This window comes from Odocoileus virginianus, chromosome 7 (assembly GCF_023699985.2).
Source record: "Odocoileus virginianus isolate 20LAN1187 ecotype Illinois chromosome 7, Ovbor_1.2, whole genome shotgun sequence".
NCBI lineage: Eukaryota > Metazoa > Chordata > Mammalia > Artiodactyla > Cervidae > Odocoileus > Odocoileus virginianus.
The window spans coordinates 16,262,517-16,278,337 of record NC_069680.1 but is presented as its reverse complement, the minus strand read 5'-3'; the positions used below and the strand labels follow the sequence as shown (position 1 = coordinate 16,278,337).

The 15,821-nt window shown below is 48.6% G+C and overlaps 1 long non-coding RNA gene across 1 annotated transcript; it reads left to right on the top strand.

Moving 5' to 3' along the window:
- Positions 1–558: 558 nt before the first annotated feature.
- On the top strand, positions 559–13,951 carry LOC139035974 (uncharacterized). The gene is made up of 4 exons (XR_011488637.1): positions 559–969; positions 2,219–2,263; positions 3,177–3,325; positions 11,284–13,951. It is a non-coding gene; the product is annotated as an uncharacterized lncRNA (long non-coding RNA).
- Positions 13,952–15,821: the final 1,870 nt, after the last annotated feature.

Genomic DNA, 15,821 nt, shown 5'->3' with positions numbered 1-15,821 from the left:
GTCCAGGCAGGAAATCTGAAATGAATGGAATGGCGGATGTGTGAAGAAAGCCTGAGGATGGTGATGGATATTAGCTAACACTTAGCTTCAAGGTGGGAAGCAAAATGGTTGGTGGAGACGGGGGGCGGGGGGACGGGGGGGAGCCGGGGGAGCCCCACCCAGGGTCAGTATTCTAGAGCAGCAGGACTGTGGGCCTGGTGTAGCCAGAGAGTTAGTTTTTTCAAGAGAAGCCAGAAATCCTGAGTTCTTCTGATTTCTAAATGTTGACAACTATTTCAATGGTTTTTTTAAACCTGCGTGGGTCATGGTTGTCTGTGTCCCATTAAAGCACATCCACAGGCCAGCTCTTGACCTTTGTCTCCTGCTCCCCACTTTTTCTGTTCCTGGTTTTTGGATCCTGTGCTGATTCCCAATTTGGATTGAGTAAGCTTCTGGGAAGATTACACAATTCCGTAGTGGGAGGGCTCAAGGCAGGCAGAGTCTGGCCTTCTGTCCAGTGCGGGCCCAACTGCTTCATTATAAAAACGACAAGAGCTCATCTTTCCCCTCCCATCCACTTTCTCTCCGCAAAACAGGAAAACAAAAGTGAACATATTTTGCTGGCTCGATGGCTGACTTGCTAAAGGCTTGCTGACCCCACCTCAGACCCTGGTCTTTGATGCTGAGGAAGAACAGGCCCAGCTGGGGGTTTTCTCTTTGGGTTGACGGCTGCGGTCCTTACCACTCCCTCACCGTTTTACCCAGGACCTGCTCCGACTTACCTGGAGCCCTGGGGAGGGGCGGGGGAGAAGGAGGGCAATTATTTGGATTTGTTGTCAGAAACCAATTTATGCTGCATTTATCTGAACAGGATTCAATATTTTTTCTTCCCCAGAGCCACCATTTATTTATTTATTTTGGGGGTAATTGATTCTTCGTACTTTTCCTGTGCTACCTGATGGAGTGCTGCTGAGGAAGCAGTTTTAAGTGGTAAAGTACACAGAGATGAAATAATGAAAGCAGGGATGGGGGAGAGGCTGCCCCGGGGCATTTCCTGAAGGAGCAGAACTTTGTTCCCATGGGCCCCTTCAACCTCTTCTCAGTGCAACCCTGGTCTTGATGGAAGGGGGAGCCCAAGCTGAATTTTGGGGGCCTGGGTGGTACAGTGGTTGGGAGCTCTGGTTCTGGATGAGACTGACCCACCTGCCATTCTGAATTCACTAGTTAGGACTTGAATGATGTTAAATACATCAAGCCCTAGGAGCCTCAGCTTCTTACCTTACAGGGTTTGGGGAAGATGAACTAGGGTAGGTTATGTTAAGGGTCTTGCTGTTACTTCTTGATGTGTTATATTTATGAGCTTGCAGCCCAGACTGCATGCACCCCAAGTGTGGAGACACGCACCTATGTGCACACTGCCTGCGATGTGTCTGTTCTCACATCTGTTCCTTGTGTCTCCCCTGCTTCAGTTTCCAGGAAGGGAATTACATTGATCAGCTCTCTTGCCCTCTGGCTTCTGGGCCGGTTTGGCCACAGGGTGGTGGTTGGAGGTGGGGAGGTAAACGTGGGTTGTTGTTACTGTTCAGTCTCCAAGTCCTGTCTGACTCTTTGCCACCCCATGGACTGCAGCACATCAGGCTTCCCTGTCCTTCACTATCTCCTGGAGTTTGCTCAAATTCATGTCCATTGAGTCAGTGATGCCATCCAACCATCTCATCCTCTGTCACCTGCTTCTCCTCCTGCCTTCAATCTTTCCCAGCATCGGGATCTTTTCCAATGAGTCAGCTCTTCACATCAGGTGGCCAGAGTATTGGAGTTTCAGCTTCAGCATCAGTCCTTCCAATGAATATTCAGGGCTGATTTCCTATAGAATTGACCGGTTTGATCTCCTTGCAGTCCAAGGGCTCTCAAGAGTTTTCTCCAACACCACAGTTCAAAAGCATCAATTCTTCAGTGCTCAGCCTTCTTTATGGTCCAACTCTCACATCTGTACTTGATTACTGGAAAAACCATAGCTTTGACTTTGCAGACCTTTGTCAGCAAAGTCATGTCTCTGCTTTTAATATGCTAATACATCTAGGTTTGTCATAACTTTTCTTCCAAGGAGCATTTTCATGGCTGCAGTCACCATCCACACTGATTTCGGAGCCCAAGAAAATAAAATCTGCCACTGTTTCCCCGCATCTATTTGCCATGCTAAGTGCTTTACATATATTTTAATCTTATTTCATTCTCTCAGGGCCCCTGTGAAGAGGAGGCTACCATCATTAGTCCCATTTTACAGGTGAGAATACTGAGTCTCAGGTTAAACTGCATGCCATCCATCTCACCAGTAGTCACCAGTGTCACCAGGATGTAAACTAACATAGTTTGACTCTAGAGCCTTTGCTCACCAAGGAAAGAGCCTTATAGAACAGAGGGCTGGCTCAAGTCTTACTTCATCAGCAAACCATGACCCTAACTGCCAGGCCAGCAGGCTGATAGCAGCCCACGCTGGGCCTTGACAAGAAACATTCCTGCACTACAGCTCAAGGAGGGGAGAGCTGCCTGTAAAAGCTGCAGCTCTTATAGTTTTGACAGACACCACTAGCTGGGCCCGAGAAAGCCTCTGCTGCTTTGATGGGTGACAAGATCCCATCCCGGCAGCTCCCGGAGATGGCTTTGCTCTGAACAGATAGCTCAATATAAAGGAGAGGAAAAAGTGAAGGGGTGGAGGGAGGGAGAGGGGCAGGGAGAGGGGGCGGGGGAGAAAGTCCCCGATTTCACAGAGCCCAACCCCGGCCAGACACTCTCTGATGACCAGGGGAAAGGCTTTGAAAAGTGGAGGGGCAGCGCCTCAAACTCTGTTCCCTGAAAGTGGGGGTGGATCCTGGCAGAAATCACATGGGGACCCCTGCTGTGGAGCCAGGGAGCCCGGGTAAGTTCAGGTGATAAAAAAAAAAAAAATGTTAATAGAGGACTGAAATGCATTTGGCTGCAATTCCAGTCTTCCGATTCCCAGTTTCAAATCCTGGGGAAAGAAGGCAGTCAGGCTGCTGCCTCTTCCACCCAGAGGACTCCGCTTCCTTTGGGGCGATGCCACTCAAGGCTGGCGTGCCTTTTGCTGACCTGTGATGTGAGAGCCGCCATATGAAATGTGGCCAAGCAGGCACCCTGGTTTGAATGGCCCTTCCGTTAATCATCTTCCTTCCTCCTAGATCCTTGAACCACTTGCTGGCCACTGATGAAAACATCTGAAGGCCGTATGGACTCCTTGCCCCAAGAAAGACGGGGTGTCTGCACCAATGGTTGATGAAGAGGAACCCATTGATACCTCCAGTCCATTCTCCAGAAAGGATATTGTAAGGTACAAAAATGGAGTCACATTGCTTCTCTGCTGAAATCTTCACTCCTTCCTCATGTGCTTAGATTATAATCCGGAGTCTTCACTTGTCTAACCAGGTCCTACACGGCAGGCCCGAGCCTTCTGGAAACCCCACCTCGGACCGTTCTCCTCTTTGCTCACAAAGCTCCAGTGGAAGGGCCTCCTCTTGGTTCCTTGAACACCCTCTGCTCCTCATCACTGCCACAGGGCCTTTGCACATTCACTTTCCTCTTCTTGGGGCCCCCCTTCAGGCTGCTCTTTGTGAACCTGGCTCCTTTGTATACTCTGGCTCAGCTTAGATGCCTGGTGACATTTCTCTTTAGAGAAGAAAAGGTCTATGATTTTTCAATCTCAACATCCTTTAGGGCAGCAGTCTCCAACATTTTTGGCACCAGGGACCGGTTTTGTGGAAGATAACTTTTCCATGGACTGGGAGGGGTGGTGGTGAGGGGAATGATTTTAGGATGATTCAAACCCATTACATTTATTTTGCACTTTATTTCTATTATTATTGCAAGATGATGATCTGAGCTCCACCTCAGATCATCAGGCATTGTATCCTGGAGGTTGGGGATGCCTGCTTTATGGTACTTTCACAGTATGCAGTTTGTTTATTGGCTATCCCTCTTAAGGCCCTCTCCCAAAGTTCAGGGGCATTGTGTGTCTTTTACACATCTTTGTCCTCAGTGTCTAAGCAGAGGTGGTCGCTCAGTGAACATTGGTTGAATCCATGACTGAAGAGGGCAGGAAGCAGAGAGCTGCTTCCTGAAGGGAAGGGGAACTTCCTAGCTAGCTTGTAGGTGACTATTGCTGGAGGGGATGGGGATGAAAGGCCAACTATTAGGAGCTGGCTGTTGAAGAGGGAAGATCCTAAAAGGGGGTCCACGTGGGCAAGAGGAGGTCTGTGCTACTGTGTCTCCCCGGCTTCCTCTGGCAGATGTGTGTGTCGGCAAAAGTAGGGGTAGACCTTGATCCTTTCATTTTATCTGGGCCAGTTTCTAGACCTGGGTCCACCAGCTCCCCACACACGTCTCTCTCTCTTTTTTGCTTCCCTGTGGCACAGCAACAAAACTGTGACAATTCTACCCACCTAGCCAACCACTATTTTGAGATCATGTAGATGAAGACATGGTAAAAGAACCCATGAAACAGAAAAGAAAGACACTGCAGCAAATACAGACATAGACATGTGTGTGTAAATATTAATAGTTGCTGTTATTTAGTCCCTTAGTCATGTCCAACACTTTTGTGACCCCATGGACTGTAGCCCACCAGATTCCTCTGTCCATGGGATTTTCCAGGCAAAACACTACAGTGGGTTGCCATTTCCTTCTCCTGGGATCTTTCTGACCCAGAAACTGAACCCAGGTCTCCTGCTTGGAAGGCAGACTCTTTACCACTGATCCACCAGAGAAGCCCTGTGTAAATAGTACATATTTTAAAACAATACAGATTTAGACAATTTAAACCAAGTTATTATTTAGATAAATGTGACAAATAGAGGAAACAAGAATTTTGATTTAGTTTGACTGGAGAAAAGGAAGAAGGAGGGATGAATGAGTGTCCTGAGAGAAAAATCCCAACCCTCATCTATCTGAGTAGGAGATCAACAGATTCATAATCCATAAAACAAGAACTGGTGGTGGAAGCAGAGTATCTGGAGAAGGCCATCAGAAGAACTAAAAGCAGAAGAAATTTTTAAAATTGAAAAGAAGCTGCCGAGCTTGAGAGAGGAGGGTTGTGTTTCATAAGCCATTGAGTGCTATTTTTTTTAGTTGCATTCATGTCACTTTGATACATGACATGATATACTTTTTTTAAATTAAAAAAAAAATTGTGTGTATTTCAGTGGCTTTGATAAACATTTAAAAATATTTTATACTTTCTAAAATATTCACATATTTAGTTTTTCAAAAGATAAAGACAAGTAAAATTGCAGAGGGGAAGGGGAACTAGGTCAGATGGAATGTGCTGGAAACCGAGTTAAGACTGTGTGACTCTCCATCAGCGTACTTCTCCTGGTTCCCAGGCTAGCTGCACAGATCATTGCCTCTTCTTGCGTGTTCCACGCCGCCTCCCATCCCGCTGTCACCTCGTGCTCCTGGGCAAATCTCAGATGGGGGACAGGGGTGCAAGCCCTTCCTCACCATAAGACTTTGGGAAGGGAATTAATTACAGAGAAGCCCAGGACCCTGAACCGGGTCAGAACGGACCTGCCCTGAGACTCCCAAACCCCCATCAGCAGAGGTCCTTCCTTGTGCTTCCTTCCTGGTTCCTGAAGGAGAAAGGACAGGGAAACATCCATCTCAGGGTACCTTCCCCGAATGGCCCTTGAGGTGACACTCTGGTTCTTTCCTTCCTACAGCCCTGCCCAGACCCGCAGACCAGGTTCCCATCTCCCAGCATCTGTGTGGGGCTCCTGGGTTGGTCTGAATCCCACCTGGCAGTCCTCAAAGCCTCCTGCAGAAGGGGGAAGGGAGAAACTGCTGTTCTTCTTGTAGCCAAGAGTCATCTCCCTCCCCTCTGACTGTGATTCTCCTCCTATCCTTTCTTGGTTTGGCGCCAGGTCACCTGTGCCATCCTTGGAACCCTTCTCCCCCTCAGCCTCGCTCTGCAGGGCTCTCTGTGAGTTGGGTCATGTCCCATTCATGCTCCTGAGAACTGGGGTTGGCAGGCTCCTACCTGCAGACGTGACAGTTCAACCTATATGAGCATGACTGTGATCTCCCGTGACTGTTATTTTAAGTCAGCCATGCCTCCAAACGTGTGCTGTCTCCTTGGACGCACTCAGATCTCTTGCAGGTCCCAGGGAACCACTCCTTCCTTTCGGGTCAGGTGCCATCTACCCTGTTGGGACTCCCCTTCAGATGCTTCATCCTGTTAGCCCCTCTGATGGCAGCCTTCAGCCTTCAAGAAGGACTTGGATTTCTTAGGAATTGAAATGGCCAGGGTCTTGGGGTCGGAAACCAGGCACACTGCAAGAAGTGGCTTGCTTGTGCGCATGTTAAGATCCTCGGTGAGTGTCCTTCTGTTCAAAGCCAGCCTGCCCTGCCCCCAGGTCTTGGCAGAACCCAATGCTTGTGCTTTGAGTGGTATGCAATCAGGCAGGTCGGTGGCCTCCCAGGCTGAGAAGGAGATACCTTGTTGGTCTAATAGAACATTCGAGCATCACACATGTGGAGGCTGCTCCTTTTCCTCCTTCCTGCGCTGCCCCAACTGTCCAAAGGAAGCGCCATCCTAGATTCGTCCTCTGTGGGCGCATCTCACCGCCCTCTGGCTGCAGGGAAAGGATGCAGCATTGTTTCCACAAATGGCTCAATGCGGGGCTTTACCAGGAGGCCTCTCTCTTATCTCTGCTCTCCTTTCTCACAAAGAATTGCAGGGCAGGTTTCAATTTGGGGATTAATCTCACCCAAGTATGGAATCTCCTCCTCTACACAGAGAACACTCTCCACGCTGTTGTTTATCTGTCCCCCTCCCACCCTCCTCCCTGTTTCATCCTAATCTTTGGAGCTTAAAAAGGCTTAAAGTGCTTCTCAGGCTTGGAATCATTCTTAGGAAGCAACTATTGATGAGCTAAACAGAACTGACTTCGAAACTTATTGTGTGAACTTTCTTCTGTGACTGTATGGCCAGATGTGGAGCGGAAAGGGCAGGGGTGGGCTCTCCTATTGTCTTATGTTGTCGGATATCTTTTTCTGGGGAAAGACTGGCCATCGGAATGTTCAAACATGGAAACTTGAACCTGCTATGGAGGCAGCAATGCAGAGGGCCCTGCCATGCCCCCCCCAGCCCCGCCCTTCACCTGGGAGGAGGCATTAGTTCCCTTCACATCATCCTGCTGCTTCTTGTTTCATCAGTTCACAGCAAAATGGCCTATCAGAGTAGAATCCTAACATCCAAGTGGCCCCTTGCTGTGTGAAAACTGCTTTCACGTGCATCGTCTTATTTGTCACTCACCACAATGCAATGGCATAAGTACAATGATTCCCATTTGACAGATAAGAAGACTGAGGCTTGGAGAAGGGAAATGACTTACCCAGAGTATCTCAGTTACTAAGGTGTAGTGTTAGGATCGAACCCACCATTCTGAAACCACAGTCCTTTTGCTGAGCATTCCTGGTCCAGCTACTTCACTCATAGCCACAATTGAAGCTGCAAAATGGATGCTGATTGGTGATCTGAGCAAGGTGTGAGTCCTTTGCAGTATTATTAATAGAAAAAGAGAGGTCCGCGGGTCATTCCCAAATCAAATCAGTTGGAGACTCCATGTAATATGATGGGAAAGAAACGTCCCAGAAGAAGGTATCTCTGAGCTGAAACAAACACTCGAAATGAACACAGAATCTACCTTAGCAAGTTGGGTAATTAGAATCCAGTGACCTTAAAACGACCTTAAAATCTGGGCTTCCCAGGTAGTGCAGTGGTAAAGAATCCACCTGCCAATGCAGAAAACACAAGAGACGCAGTTTCGATCCCTGGGTCAGGAAGACCCCCCCTGGAGAAAGAAATGGCCACTGGCTCCAGTATTCTTGCTTGGAGAATTCCATGGGCAGTGTAGGCTGGCGAGCTACAGTCCATGAAGCCGCAAAGAGTCAGAAATAACTGAGTGACTGAGTACACACAGCACACGACCTTAAAATCTACCATCTAGAGCATGTTAGAGGCGACCCACACATGGGGAGGGGAGCAGAAAATTAAGGGCAAAGTCAAGTGGTTGAAAGCGTGCCAACTGCTCCTGGGGGGAGCATAGGCTGAAGTGTCTTGCTAATTCCATGCCTTCCTCCTCACCCTGCGTGAGGAGACCGGCTGAGCTGAAGGAGCAAAGAGAATGTCTGCCTTAGCAGCTCCAACAATGCTGATTTTAGAGGCAAACCGCAATCACCAGTTTTGAGGTAGAAACCTTTGCTGCTGACACTAGCTTTTGAATCTTCTACTCACATCATTGAGAGAACAGTACATGTTTGATGCTTCCTTTAAAATCCTTTTCTATTCCCTCGCTGTGGAAAGACAAAATTGGCAAGAGGTGGAAAGGAGGAATTTAGTCATAAGAAGAGATGCATGCATGGAAATCTGTGGTTATTGTCCTGAGTTCTGAGGGTCCCCGGCTGTCTTGTCTAATTCACCCAAGGAGCATGGTATGTACTCGGGGACTCCTGGAAGACCCAGTGGAGTCCTAATGAAATAATAATGGGGCATATCCTTCTCCCCAGCATTTTCTACAGGGAAGATATACCGTCACCCCAGATGCGGATTAGGTCTAATAAATTGCACTTCAGAATGCAGGATGCACACGAAACGGCAGGGCTGCGCCCACGCACGGATGGCCCTGAGCACAGAAAATTCATCATCCTGGGGGTGGACACACAGCAGGCACCGAGCGACAGGAAGTAGCCTGGAGTGTGTCCCCCACCAAAGCGGTCCTTGGAGCTGAGAAGGAAATGCCGACAGTGATGCAGGGGAGAGTGACTGTGTGTGGGCTCTGCAGGAGGGGGCACTCAGGTGCCGCATCTGTGGGTCCCTGTCATCTTCCTAAGAGGATGTTGCCCGTTCCTGGGTCTACCTGGCTTTCTCAGCCTCAGCACCATTGACGTCCTAGGTCAGATCATCCTAGGCTGGGACGGAGGGGGCTGTCTAGTGCCGTTTAGGATGTTTAGCATTCTCCCTGCCCTCTGCCCACTAGATTCCATTAGCACAAAAAACATCTCTAGACAAAACATGCCAGGATGGGGGACAAATTGCCCCCAGTTGAGAACCACTGGTCTATACTAGGAGAGATGGAGTGGCTGCTATGTCACTGGAACAGAGAATGGTTTCCAGTCTCACTCAGAGTCTACTGGAACCCCAGCTCCTTCCTCATCCACCTATCTGGCCTCACCCAACGTTTCTTCCCCTGCTCACCCCACGCTTGCTGGTCCTCATGTGCCCCAGTTGTTCCTGTGTTAGGGACTGTGTGTTTGCCCTTTATCCTGCCTGAAAGGGCACCCCCCTCTCTAGTATCCACGTGGCTCATTTCCTCCCCCTTTTGGGTCTCTGCTCAAATGTCACTCACTTGGAGACATCTTCCTCCTGACCTTTCATCTTGAAGAGCATCCCACTCCCATCACACTCTGAGCTCTTGTTCCTCATTCTGACTTACCCTCTCCATGGTACCCCTCCCCATTCCGTACCTGCTGCCCATCTTCCTCATCAGAACTCACGCTCCTTGAGGATGGGACCTTGTCTGCTAGATCAACTGCTGAAGTCCTGGCTTCTCCAATAGGGCCTGGCCACCTCTGATGCTCAGAAACCTGTTGACTGAATGAGGACAGAGTCTGTGCCCACATTGGTCACCAGTGTGAACTCAGAGCCCACAGGATGTTAAAGAAGGCTGTTGAGCTATGATTAATGACTTATCAGATGGTGTCCTCTCTTATAGGTGTGAGATGGGGATAAATGGAAATCAGAAATAATCAAGCAAGATGCATACACTAGGTGTCTGCCTGGGCTCAACACTGCATAGGGCTAAGAACTTGGCTTGGGATCAGACTGACCTGGATTCAGATATCTGCTGTTAGATTTCATGATAAAGCCACACACTGGCTTTGGGACCTTTAGTAACTGTTCACTCCTCCAGGCATCAGTTTGCTTGTGTAGACAGTGGGGATAAGGGCATCCCCTCCTGGCCAGGTTGTTGGGAGGAGAACGGGAGCTGATGCCGACAAATGATTGGTCCACCCTACTGAGGCGAATCTGCCTCCAATCTGGGCCTCCATGAGATTCTGCCTGCCCCCTCAAAGCAGACGCATGCAGGGCCTGGTGTTCCCCTGTTTCCTTGACCCAGTGTGGTTTGAGTAGGTTGGGTGATGGTGGGAATGAGGGTGCTAAGAAGGAATGGAGCTACACTTTCAGCCTAGGTGAGTCCCACCCAGCACATCAGTCCAGACCTTCCCAGGGGTGAGCAGAGAAGGGGGGCTGGTTGAACTCAGGGTTCAGGGTCATCAGGCAGTTCACTTCGTGGGGGGACCTGAGTGGTGCCTGCTGCCACTGTCCTCCTCCCAAACCCTCAGGGGGCTCACCTGGCCAGTGCCATCCCAGTGTGGTCAGAGAGAGGCCCTATGGTTCTCTGAGCTTCCAAACAGCAGTCTGGGACTGTGTGGGCCTCCAGCCCAGGACCTGACCTCTGCTGTCTCCCAGAGGTTCCCTGGGAACTTTGTCCATTTGGGCTTTGTATGCATAGTTCACAGCAGGATGTGACCTGAGACACCTTTCCACATTTCCATGTCTAGCATTTCTCCCTGCAGTTTGACCCAAGACCCTGAATCACCATCATACCTTTATACCAGAGGCTGCAAGAAAATATTGTTACAAATACTATTCTTAGGGTGTCCCCGAGCCAGGAAGGAACCCTTTCATTCCTACTCCTGAAGCTGAGAGTCTGAGAGCATCATTCCCTTCCCCTCACTCCAACCTTGCCTCCCCTCCTCCAGGCTGCCTCAGAGCAGATGCGGAGACAGGAACCTGGGAACACAGGTCAAGCCCCTGGCTGACACTTTCAACAAGGAGTCATTTTTACCACACCCCTTGGCTACCACGCTCCCCGCTGCCTTCCCAGGTTCCCACGAGCTGGGAGGAGGATGATGTCACAGGGAACTTTTAACCTCTCCTACTAAAAATTGTTGGGCTTCCCAGGTGGCTCAGTGGGTAAAGAAACTGCCTGCAACGCAGGAGACACAGGAGAGGCGGGAAGTTTCCCTGGAGGAGGGCATGGCAACCCACTATAGCATTCTTGCCTGGAGAATCCCACAGACAGAGGAGCCTGGCTGGCTACAGTCCAGGGAGTCGTGGGGAGTCGGACTCGACTGAAGGGCCTGAGCATGCACGCATGCTTTAAAAATTGTTGGGGGATGAGACGATCATATGAGTAAATACAGGAATTGGAGAAAATGTGTCCTATTTAGCCCCAGGAAAGGAACAAACAAACGAAGGGAAGGGAGCCCGAGAGGAGTCCAGCAGCTTCCTGAGGGTGACTCACCATCGGGAACATCTGACGGAAAGACTCCTTGTCCTGCAGACTGGCATCGAGCAGAACATTCCACCGAGGTGGGCTCAGGCCTGGGCAAGCTGCACTTCTGGGCAATTTCTTTGCCGGCAGAGTCTTTCCTCAGGAGACTGGGCCCTTCCACTCCATCCAGTGTGGAGCCCCGCCTGGGACACAGCTATTGATATAACACAGTGATTAAGAATACAGGCTCTGAAGTCGGGATTACTGGGTTCAAATCATTCTTCTGCCTTTGAGTAACTGCAAGCCCTTGGAGGAGTTTGTTAATGTGTCTGGGCCTCAGTGATCCATCTATACAATGGAGATACCATCATGAGCATGGAGCGAGTTATTACTAGTACGTGGTTCAAACAGTTTCCAACAATATTAATTGCTCAGTAAATGTCAGGTACCATTATTTTACTGTGAATTTAACCCTTCAACAACAAATTGCCTTTCTACCTTACATTCCCACCTGTGAACTAGGACTTTTCAGAACCTCACAGAGTTTTAGTCTGCTGCTGGCCACCAGTGGTAGGAATTCTCCAAGGTCTCCTCAAGGACAGGCCCGGGGGCAAGTAAGGACTCTGTCTTTGCTTACTGGCCTTGGTCCAAGGACACTCCTTTGGGTCCCCACCCATGGGTCAAGGGGCCATAGCACAAGTCCATGTGAGCCCGCAGGAACATGCGTGCTACGCAGACATGGGTGGAAATGAGAAAGGACCCTGCGGAGCAGAGAGAAGAGCCCTCAGGACCCCCACTGGGGCACAAGCCCAGGGAGCAGGACCTGTGAGCTATCAAACTCCTACAGAGGTCCTGAAGCCTCGCCCACTGCGTCACTTACTGGACAATGCAATGGATGAAGAAATACACCCTCCTGGTTCCTATTAGCGTGGGGTGTCTTTGTCCCCTTGGAGGACTTCCCGGGAATCATATCAGAAGCAAAAAGAATAGCTGCTTGTTTAAAATCTGTTCCTGAAAAAAGTTAGGCTAAAAAGATAATTCCCATACATTATTCTTATTACATGTCAAGCACTGGACCAAATCTTCATATACATCATTTCATTTGATAACCACAACAGCACTGCGAACTAGGTCCTCCGTTATCATCTCCATCTTATAGAGGAGGGAACCAAGGTTCAGAGAGGTTAAGTATCTTGTCCAAGGTCACACAGCTAGGAAGTGGTGAGGCTGAGGTTCAATTCCAGGTCTGTTTGACCTTTGAGTCTGAGTGACTTTATTTCACATTAGGAAACGGAGTCTCCTAATAAAGGAATTGTCCCTCTGACCTCTCTTCTGATTACTGGAGTATTTCAGTTAAATATATACTTTCTTTCTTAGCAATGGGGACTTTCAGGGTCCTGTGTATGAGACTTGTTTCGTATTACCAAAGAACACTTTTTTGCTCCTCATTTTGGGTGATATTGTGAAAGGACACTTGACCCAGATACGCAGTATCTTTTGGAACAAACCGGATTGCCGCAAATGCCTCTTAATTAAGCCGTGACCCTTACCCAGTTTGTCTTCCTCCTGAATGAATGCTCTCATTTTCTGCCCAAACTGCTTTGAGTAAAAACGAGGCTGGACCTGCAAAGCATTAACCTTTTTCTCTCTTCCTTTCTAATATCTGCCGCTCTAGCTCTGGTTCCCTTCTCTCATTTCCAGTTGCCCACAGGAAATTGCCACTGGCAGTCCTGAAGGGACTCCACCCCTCACCCCCCAAAAAGCACAGCCTCTCCTCTGCGCCCACCCCCACTCCCGCTGGAGGTGCCGTTGTGCTCCCAGCCTGCAGAGTTCAAGGTCAGTGAAGCAGCTTTGCTGGCAACACTTCCTTCATTCCTGAAGTCGCCAAGCCCGCAAAAGCTGCCTTCCCAGCGTCCCGGGCGTTTGTCCCCATCAGCACCTTGTCCTGAGCTCCAGACTTCCTCACCTCCTCTCAGGACTCAGGCCCATTCACAATCTGCCCGGCATGAGCTGCCAGAGAGGCCTTGCCTCCAAGGGACATGATCACATACACTTGCGCAGCCACCTTCAGAGTCCCTTTGCCAAATGTGGCAGTCTGCTCAGGGTCCCAGAGAGCAGACCCTCCCTGCCCCCTCTTTCCTATCAGATCTATCTTCTCACTCATAGTTTAGCTCACTTCACGCCCCCTGGCGAAGATGCCCTTCCCCTCCCTCTCTAGGTCTTCAACCACCCCTGTGTCAAGTCTTGGAAAAGTAAGTTAGACTCCATTTCCCACTCAGCTTAATTGTTGTAACTGCCTGGAGCTCTGTGATGAGAACTCTGGGGTCATATAGTTGGTCTGTGTGTGTGTGTGTGTGTGTGTGTGTGTGAGAGAGAGAGAGAGAGAGAGAGAGCACACTATGATTGATTAGCAATGTCTGCCATGAGTGTGAAAGCACAAATGATCGATTAGAGATGTCTGCCATAAGAAAGAAGGGCGACATATATGTACATTATTTACATATTAACTATTTACTGTAAATAGAAATGTTTTCTAAGAAAAAATAAAACAAGAAATCACAATGTGTGGTTTCTGGTCTACAACAGACCTAACTTGTCAGCAAAGCACATCTATGTAGATATATGCATATATGTTGACTTCTGGAGTGTTTGTTATTCAATGTATATACTCCTACAATGTGCATGAAGAAATATCCTTTATCTATTGATAATTTTGTTGTAAAGTGAATGGTAAACCTGCAGAGTGTATGGCTGTCAAATGGCAAATACTGTGTTCATTAAATAAAAACATTGTTAAAATAAAAATTAAAAAAAAAAAAAAAAAAGAAAGAAGGGCGAAATTGAAACCAGTGGACTCTGGCTAGGCTTTCATGGTGGTCCAGCAGTAAAGAATCTACTTACAATGCAGGAGACACAGGTTTGATCCCTGGGTTGGGAAGATCCCCTGGAGGAGGGCATGGCAAACTGTTATTCCAGGATTCTTGCCTGGAGAATCCCATGGACAGAGGAGCCTGGTAGGCTGTAGTCCGCGGTATCCCAACAAGTGGGACATGACTGAAGCAACTTGGCACGCACAGACTCTGGCTGGAGCCAGATGATAGCCTGCTTGTTCCATGCAGCGCCTTGCGTCAAGGCAACCATATGTGTCATCTTGCGATCGATGCACTATCATTTTAATAAACACCGTATTACAAAGGGCTCTGAGAATTAAAAACACTAAGGAGATCTGCCCTTAAGAAGGCTATGATTAGGAGTATATTTCCCGCTCTTTATTACAACCCACCCTGTTCTCTATCTGCATGAGACAATTAAAAATCTTACCTACAACAATAATGGCTAACACGGGAATTACTCTGTGCTGGGCACCGCACTGAGGTCTTGGCACACATCGTATCAATTAATCATCTTCACTCTGTGAAGGAGGAACTCTTACTAGACCCATTTTGCAGACAAGGAAATGTCTAAAGTGGTGAAGTAACTTGTTCAAGGTCACCTAGGCAGTAAGTGGTGGGACCAGGATATACACCCAGGGCTGTCTGATTCTGAAGCTTGACTGTTAGGTTGACATACAGGTATTTTTATGATTTTTTATTAGTGTACAGTGACCCATTGTGTCACCCTGAACTACTCACCTTTGGTGAAGGTATTATGAATAGATTGTCAGGTCTCTGAGGGCAGAAATCTGCCACACACACTGTTTCCCTCAACAGCCAGTTAGTTACTTGACACAGTGCTAAACCAGAGCTGGTGGGCACTTGGAGTCTCTGATGCTCACTTTAAGGCCAATCAAGCCATTGGAAGTGCTTCCCTGATAGCTCAGTTGGTAAAGAATCCTCCTGCAATGCAGGAGACCCTGGTTCGATTCCTGGGTCGGGAAAATCCGCTGGAGAAGGTATTATAGGTTACCCACTCCAGTATTCTTGGGCTTCCCTTGTGGCTCAGCTGTTAAAGAATCTGCCTGCAGTGCAGGAGACCTCAGTTCGATCCCTGGGTTGGGACGATCCCCTGGAGAAGGGAAAGGCTACCCACTCCAGTATTCTGGCCTGGAGAATGCCGTGGACTGTATACCCCATGGGGTCCAAAATAGTTGGACACAATGGAGTGACTTTCACTTTTTACTTTCACAAGCCCTATTAGTTATCTATCTAGCATTATCTTAACGTATCTTAAAGCCATTGGAAGGAGGATCACAGATACATACAGGGTATGTGTGACTGGATCAAAAAGGCTCAGGGGTCCGAAAAACACAGTGTTACAGGAAACAAAAATCTCTCCCTCTCTGTGCCGCAGTACAATCTTTCTCAGATGTGACAGCAACATTTTGGCCACAAGAGGGCAGTAAAGACAAAGCTACCAAGACCAAATCACACCAGATTCCATCCAGGCCTCAGCAGCAAGTGGAGACCTTGGCTGCCATCGTTTCTTCTATTGATATTACGGCCACTGTCATAAATCTTCAGCTGAGATTGCAACGGCTGATGCAAAGAGCTAACT